Consider the following 9,469-nt stretch of genomic DNA (forward strand, 5'->3'; position numbering starts at 1 on the left):
TTCACCATTAGCAAACCTGATGAAAGCAAAGACAATAATTCATCTTAGAAGATGAAAACATGTCTAAAGGAAAAAAATTGGAGGGAAAAAATCTCGCAAGCCTTTGGGTCGTTTCCCTATGCTATCACCAAGCCATAACCCAATTGGGTTTCTAGGATTCAAATAACCTAATTGGGTTTTGAAATAAAAAAGTGCATTCAAAACCCAATGGGGTTATTCAAAACCCGATTGGGTTTTGAAGAATTAAAAGTAGGTTTTACTCGAGAAGCCATAACTTTTGTATCTGGAGTTTGATTCACTCCATTCAAAATGTGTTGAAAATCGATTGAAGAGCTCTACAACATGATGTAGATAAATTATTCCTATGTATCCAAAATTTTATTTCCCATCAATTTGAATTAAGCATAATCTAAAATAGGTAGTCATTATTTTCCAAATAAATAATCAATAGGTAAACATGAATGCTAACATATTTTTCATTTTCTATCTCTCAAATAGACATGCACACACTCAATCACTAACTAAATAACTCTTAATATATCTCTCTTACTAACCTTTTATCTCTCTCTCTCTCTCTCTCTCTCTCTCTCTCTCTCTCTCTCTCTCTCTCTCTCTCCTGTTATCCTTAAGTGTTGTCTCTCTCCGAGTAATCCCTAAGCCTCTTTCTTTCTCTCCCTCACACACACACAAAAATTCACTTACTCTCTCCATCATATCCTATAATCTCTCTCTCTGTCTCTCTATCTTATCCCCTTCTCTCTCTCTCTCTCTCTCTCTCTCTCTCTCTCTCTCTCTCTCTCTCTCTCTCTCTCTCATATCCCCCCTCTCTCTCACTCTCAAACACATAACACACTCACTCACTAACTAAATAAACCCTAAGATATGTCTCTTACTATATCTTAATCTCTTACATTATTTAACTAAGTCCTACCTACCTCTCTCTCTCTCTCTCTCTCTCTCTCTCTCTCACACACACACACACACACACACACACACACACACACACACACACACACACACTCCATCCTATCCCCTACTCTCTCTCCATCATATCTGTCCCCCTTTCTCTCTCTCTCTCTCCATGTCCAATCCCCTCTTACTCTATCCATCCTATCCTCTATTATCTCTCTCTCTCTCTCTCTCTCTCTCTCTCACACACACACACACACACACACACACACACACACACACCATCCTATACCCTAATCTGTTTCCATCATATCTCTCTCTCTCTCTCTCTATATATATATATATATATATATATATATATATATCTTACTCTCTCTATCTGTGTCCAATCCCCCCCCCCCTCTCTCTCTCTCTATATATATATATATATTTCACTCTCTCGTGTCCTATCCCATCTCCCTCTTTCTATCCCCTATACTCTCTCTCTCTCTCTCTCTCTCTCTCTCTCTCTCTCTCTCAAACCTCTTTATAACCCCTCACCCATCTCTTAATGACCCCTAATCCCTAACCCCCTCTCTCTATGTAAAGTTCCAACTTCAAGGATCAGAGACTAGGGACAGAGAGGGAGGGTTAGGGATTAGGGTTAGAGACAAATGGGTAAGGGGTTAGCAAGGTGTTTGAGAGAGAGAGAGGAGGGAGAGGATAATAGAGAGAGAGAGAGAGAGATGGAGAGAGTGAGAGAGAGATGAAGTGATGGAGAGAGAGAGAAAGAGAGAAGATGGGGGATAAGATGAAGAGAGTGAGAGGATTGGACATGGACAAAGATATATATATATATATATATATATATGTATATGTATATATATATATATATATATATATATATATATATATATATATAGAGAGAGAGAGAGAGAGAGAGAGAGAGAGAGAGAGAGAGAGGCTTAGGGATTACTCAGAGAGAGACCACGCTTAAGGATAACAGGTTAGATAGAGAGAGAGAGATTAGGAGTTAGTAAGAGATATATATTAGGAGTTATTTATTTAGTAATTGAGTGTGTGTATGTGTGTTTGAGAGATAGAGAATGAAAAATATGTTAGCATTCATGTTTACCTATTGATTACGCATTTGGAAAATAATGACTACCTATTTTAGATTATGCTTAATTAAAATTGATGAAAAATAAAATTTTGAAGACATAGGATTGATTTATCTACATCATGTTGTAGAGATCTTCAATAGCTTTCTAATGCATTTTGAACGGAGTTAATCAGACTCCAGATGTGAAAGTTATGGCTTCTGGAGTAAAGCCTACATTTAGTTCTTCAAAACCTGATCGGGTTTTGAATAACTTGATTAGGTTTTGCATAACCTGATTGGGTTCTATTTTTAATGTATTTAAGCCAGGCTTGGTAACCAAGCCTGATCATTTTTTGAAATTCTAAACAACCCGATCAGGTTATTAACAATTTTGGATTTTTTTGTGTGGTGTCCACTAAATTGTACACCATCTTGGTGCACACACCCAAAGGTTAGGCCAGAGTTGCACATGTGGATGAAGATGTCAAATCATCACATTTTAAAGATTGTGAAAGAGGAGAAGTCCTAGTTAACAAAAGAGTCATGCTAAGTAGTGAGAATGAACCTCATCAAAGGAGCTTGTTTTGCACCAGATGCAAGTGTAAAGATAAGTGTTGTGATGCGATTACACAAACAATTTGGTCTCATAAGAGATGATCATGAAGTTAAAGCTCAAGAGGGAGAAACACTTGCATCCATACTAGATTTCTTGGGTCCAAGATGACCTTTTCATGTTCAATGAACAATGCCTACTAAAGTTCAAGATTGGAGGCTACCATGATGAGGTGCTATGTGATATCATACTCATGGATGCATGTCATATGTTGTTGGGTAGATCGTGACAGTTTGACATGCATGTTGTACATGATGGTCGTGTGAATATCTATTCTCTAACAAAGAATAGAATAAAACACAAGCTAAAGCCATTGAAGGGCATAGGAGAAAAGGTATACAATAATGCCAGAAAAAGTTTTGTTGATGGAAAAAAATTCCTAGAAGGTATGAGGCATGAACATATTTGTTTTTCTATAATTCCAAAATATGGTAAAGAAGAAGTAGAAGATGTACCTGCAAAGTTAACCAAAAAAAATCATTATTTATATAGACTATTTAAAAAAATCCTTGAAGAGTTAACAAGAAAATATTCCTACAATTAATTAATTTCCCATTTCAGTAATATTTGTAACAACTTTCTTTATATTGTTAATTTCATATCCTTTTCAATAGTTATGTGATTTATATGAACAATGTTCACCACTTTCCATCTAATTAGTATTCTCAAATATTTTGGTTTCAAATAGAGAAATAAGTCAATTCCTTTAAAAAACTTATTGGTATGATCCACAAGATTTAATTTCCAATGCAGTCATGTTGGCCTAAGCTTCAAACTCACAAGCATCAAAACCAAACTTCTCTAATGCCAATTCCCCAATAGTTTAATTCCCCAATTTTATGTTGTAAACTTGCATACAACCCTTTCTGACCATTTGCCTCTTGAATCACATCCTCCCTCATTTTCATAATTTCCCTTTCTCCACATTCCCATCTCTTGACAAGATATTTGAGTTCCACATCTTTCATCAGACTTCTCTAGGGACCCATGAATATTTTTTCATTATTGCAAAAAGCTTTATTTACAAATTCAATATCATCTTCTATTTGTTGATGTTTCTTGAGTCAAATGAGATTTTTGACACGAAAGCTTTAAAAGAAAATGTGGTATGAATTTAATCTATCCACTATTACTAGTTGTTGCCCTGGTATTTATCATAACAAAATTTCAAAAATTTCAATCAAATTATGCAAGAGGACATATGTAATGGACACCCCTGGATGTCCTAAAAAACTAAACCAAATTGCTGAAAGGAATTATGTCAAACAGTTTGCATTCAACTTCTTAAAACCCCTTATAACTCCAAAAATCAAACATTTATTTGTTTGTTGTGTTTCGTGCATGGAATTGGTATCATACAACATAAACAAGAAAGAAACTACAATAATATGCAAAGTGGAAATGAACGGCTGCTAATAAAATGTTATTTTCAGAATTCATAAAACTAAATACATGACAGATTTATCAACTCACTAATTACTTCAACAATATTGTCATAATACTCCAGCCCATGCTTATGAACTTGCTGCTACAATACTTTTTCCTCCAATCAGTGCACTACCTTCATAATACCATTCCCTCCAAGTGGCATAAGCGTCGGACAAGTAGTGAAGAAGATATGAGCAAAATATTAAATCTGCCTGTAGCCGAAAATGCAACTAAACTGCCTGATAATGGAGCCGATAACAAAGAATTCCAAAGGCCAAACCCCAAGGGAATGATGTCTAGAATGTTACAAAAGAGGATAAATGTCCTCAAATGCCAAGAACGAAGCTGCAACTCATACACCAATTTCTTCTCATATTCAACTTGTCTAATGAAGCCACAAATGCTTCCTTTTATTCTATTCCCATGGGTCCGCTCAACTCATATGGGCAATGTGGGATAAAAGATGTGTAATATAAAACATATATTAAAATACCCCTTATGTCTCCCTTGGGTACACATCACCATAAAATGAATATTAAAGTAACACTTTAATATTTTACAATTAAATTAGACGTTACTTTAATAAAACTTCAGGCATTAAAATATATTAGCAATCGGACTTCGAATAATGCGAGTGATAGCTCATCGAAAAACTCTCACCGAGGAGTATCGAATCCAATTACCAAAATTGACCTGCACTGTGTCCTGCCGGCTTACTAAAAATAGTAAGTATGCCTGAAACTGAGTAAATCAACTTTGTTTTGGCCGAAACTGGAAATGACTAAGCCAAAACACTCCAAGATCCCATTAAACCCTTCGTTAGCCCTCGGGACCATGTAGAACAAGGCTAACGCACACACACTTGGTCAACTGCTAAAATGGGATCATTACAAATCCGCCCTCCTTGAAATTGCTTGTCCTCAAGCAATTAAGTAACATAATGAATGCCAACCTCCACCTGGATCCCAATTGAAGTAATGTGTGATATCCATATGGAAGTTAAACCAACTGCAAACCTGCATCATCAGGACCAACCCCTGTAGCCTAGCATTCAAAACTTTTGCTGATGAAGTTAGAATGTCACCATAAGGAAACTCCATAGAAGATCTATGAAACGTCTTCTTCCCGGTATCTATCCACATAATATATATTGGACTGGAATGCATATTATCACCATCATGCATTGAAAAAGATGTAACTGCAGGTGAATCATATGTACTCATGCTAACTATATCAACAATAGGTGTTGTTGCATCAAAATATATGGACATAAAAACAACATTAACTGCTGCAACAGAAAACTGAACTAAATTTGTAGTTGATGAAAACTCATAATCATCAACATGTGTGGCTTCATTAGAGAATACATCAACCACTGCATTTATACCATTAAACTCCTCATTGGATGGTTCAACTGACACAGAAGTGGCTACTGATATGACAGTATCCTCATGTTCTCCTAATCCCACTATTACTTCAACACCATCTCCCGACAAAGCTTCATATGTGGTCTCCTGACTTTGCACACATGTTTCTACTGATTTCGCTAAAGCCATATCACCAACATCATAGCTGGCTGGCTCTATACGTGTCTCAATCCCACCTGAGAAATCAACTACCTTCTGCTTTGGAGCAACATACAAATCATCAATGTTGATGCCCATCTGTCTAGCCATAAGCTGCAACATCATATCCATTCGCCTATTCTGCTCCTGTTGCATATATTGCCCCTTCTCTAATGTACCCAATAACTGTCTAAACATCACATCTTGATCTGGACTAATATACATCTTTATCTAGCTATCAATATGATCTCCACAGGATGGCAGGACTTATAGCTCTGATACCACTGTAATGGACACCCCTGGATGTCTTAAAAAACTAAACCAAATTGCTGAAAGGAATTATGTCAAACAGTTTGCATTCAACTTCTTAAAACCCCTTAAAACTCCAAAAATCAAACGTTTATTTGTTTGTTGTGTTTCGTGCATGGAATTGGTATCATACAACATAAACAAGAAAGAAACTACAATAATATGCAAAGTGGAAATGAACGGCTGCTAATAAAATGTTATTTTCAGAATTCATAAAACTAAATACATGACAGATTTATCAACTCACTAATTACTTCAGCAATATTGTCATAATACTCCAGCCCATGCTTATGAACTTGCTGCTACAATACTTTGTCCTCCAATCAGTGCACTACCTTCATAATACCATTCCCTCCAAGCGGCATAAGCGTCGGACAAGTAGTGAAGAAGATATGAGCAAAATATCAAATCTGCCTGTAGTCGGAAATGCAACTAAACTGCCTGATAATGGAGCTGATAACAAAGAATTCCAAAGGCCAATCCCCAAGGGAATGACGTCTAGAATGTTACAAAAGAGGATAAACGTCCTCAAATGCCAAGAACGAAGCTGCAACTCATACACCAATTTCTTCTCATATTCAACCTGTCTAATGAAGCCACAAATGCTTCCTTTTATTCTATTCCCACGGGTCCGCTCAACTCATATGGGCAATGTGGGATAAAAGATGTGTAATATAAAACATATATTAAAATACCCCTTATGTCTCCCTTGGGTACACATCACCATAAAATGAATATTAAAGTAACACTTTAATATTTTACAATTAAATTAGACTTTACTTTAATAAAACTTCAGGCATTAAAATATATTAGCAATCGGACTTCGAATAATGCGAGTGATAGCTCATCGGAAAGCTCTCACCGAGGAGTATCGAATCCAATTACCAAAATTGACCTGCACTGTGCCCTGCCGGTTTACTAAAAATAGTAAGTATGCCTGAAACTGAGTAAATCAACTTTGTTTTGGCCCAAACTGGAAATGACTAAGCCAAAACACTCCAAGATCCCATTAAACCCTTCGTTAGCCCTCGGGACCATGTAGAACAAGGCTAACACACACACACTTGGTCAACTGCTAAAATGGGATCATTACAACATATAAATTCAATCTTCAAAGTGTTCGAAAACTTATCCAATTCTTGGTAGTCTCATGATTTCAAACCCTTTGACTAATCACCAACTCCACCCCGCACTTTGAATTTTTGAATTCTGTTTCCTGAATCTCAAATTATCAATGGTTAATGAAAGAAACTGGAATACGCATTTTCAGCCAAATCATTAACCATTAACCTTTTAAAAGGTTAAGTTTCTTGGTTTAAAACACATATTCTTAACCATTAACCTTTAAAAAGGTTAAGGTTTGGGGTCCAAAACACATGTTTCACTTTGAAATCTTAACCTCTCCATCGAAAAGAGGTTAAGATAAATTTCCAAAACACGTATTCTAAACCATTAACCTTAACCTTTTATCCAAAAAGATTAAGATTAGAGGTTCAAAACACATATTTTTGAGACGGTTATTAACCTTTCAGTTGATAAAAATAAAGAAAATGAAAGGTAGAAACAATGGGGATTATGCAGAGTCAAAGAAAAAGCGTCCGAATTTGAAAAGCTCTCAAGCTGCTTACTCAATATATTGAAGAGAATCTACGTAGTGAGCAATGGGCCAAGTTCAGATTTCCAAGAGTTGAAAGGCATTTGAATATAGAAGTAACAACCGACAACCTATGCATGTGGCTTTCTCGACAAATCAACTCTGTCATTTCCTCAGTCCAACCCACGACACATTGGATGGTGTTATTAAATCACTTTCAAATGAATTGAGTTCACTATGTGAAGAGAGTTTGTAGTTTGTGGCATATTGATCAAATATGAAGAAGAAGATGCGCTAACTGCTTGATAGAATGTTTGGCTCACTTTAGACATCATTTGGATCTTGAGATGGTTCAAACATAGTGGAGATCACACAAATGCACATAGAAGTTGAATCATGTTGTTCATCTAGTGTGGAAGACCACAGTCACTACTGAAGTTTGTGTTGACAAACTTTATTCGAACTGTGCCTTTATCCTTGTTTCACATACCAAATTTCTATCGCAATATATCAGATTCCATGATGGTTGAATGTGTAAAAGCCGACCCTCAAATTATTGCCATTGGTAAGAAAGTCACAAAGCAGGTGTCTATGTGAATGGTGGAGTTACGACTACAGTCCCAGGGCATTTGATGTAATGCCTCAATAGAGAGGTAGTGAGCACGGACATAGCATGTAAACTGTTTGACAGAATGCTTGACCAAACTGCAGGGTCAATAAAATGCAAAGATACACAACCCTGGTTCATGTTGAGTTTGATAATGACAGAGTAAATGGTGGGTATGCACAGTTACAATCTGAGGCTTACCAGACGACCAAGAAAACGATAGAGTTTGTCATCATGAATTTTTAGAATCCCCAAAACTGTCCAATTTTATAGCTTACATTGGATATTTAGTGGGCGTGCTCTCTGGTGCCTCGATCACCAACAATGCTAATATATCAGTTGTAAGATTAGGTGACTGACGTGTTATCTTCCTGACAGAAACAACGAAGGGATCAATCCAAATAGACCCCAACACGCTTGAAACCATCCGGGATGAATGCCAGCCAATTTGGGCACCCTATAATATTTGAGGATGAATTCATCACGGTGCTTCCAGATCTCATAAAACCCGGCTACAATGTTGTCCGCATGCTTGCTGGAACTAATGAAAGAAAGCTAATTGGAAAGGTAAACTGTAGGGAAGGTTATGCTCTAAGGATGGGTGCATTCTTTTGCAGTGATAGAGAAGTACATAATTATTCCTGAAATGCCTTTGAGATATCCATTGGATAGTATATTCGGAGGGGAACTTTTCAAATGGCAGCCGGAGTCCAAGGCATTCATGCATGTACTCTCTAGAGTCACTCGAGAGATGGTTACCTCTGTTGAAGTGCCATTATTTATGACATTACACGTCATCAATGCTTATGAGGAAAGCACATTTGGTAGATATAGACACAAATTGGAGACATGATGAACATACAGTCACTATTTATGGAGAGGGTAATTTTGTAGAGGTTAATTAACCTCAGTCACTATTTATGGAGAGGGTAATTTTGTAGAGGTTAATTAACCTCACTCAAATAACGTATTTGGAAAGTAGTTATTAATCACAGAAGGGTAGTTCTTAACCTCCATCTCTATATAAAGAATCGTCTTACCTTTGTCTAGGGACTTTTTAGAATTTAGAAAAAGGGAACACTATGCTAAAATTTTGATCAAAAGATGATATTTGGAAAGTGTGTACAAATTTTGTCTTTGTAATCAGAAATTCCTCTCAGGTTCTTGGTGCAAGAAAATAAAGGAACATGCAATTTGAGTTCTCTTCTTTCGAATCTAAATTGTTAGAAATGTTGACTCTCTTTGTAGTGAACATTCTCACGGTATTGTGCAGATGTTTATGAGTTTTTGGATCAGCATTGTGCTAATAATAATTCTCAAGCGTGGATCTTGATTGTTGTTATTAACAGGTTTTAAGTTAGTC

This window comes from Cupressus sempervirens, chromosome 6, assembly GCF_028749045.1.
Source record: "Cupressus sempervirens isolate cs-2001-9-10 chromosome 6, ASM2874904v1, whole genome shotgun sequence".
NCBI lineage: Eukaryota > Viridiplantae > Streptophyta > Pinopsida > Cupressales > Cupressaceae > Cupressus > Cupressus sempervirens.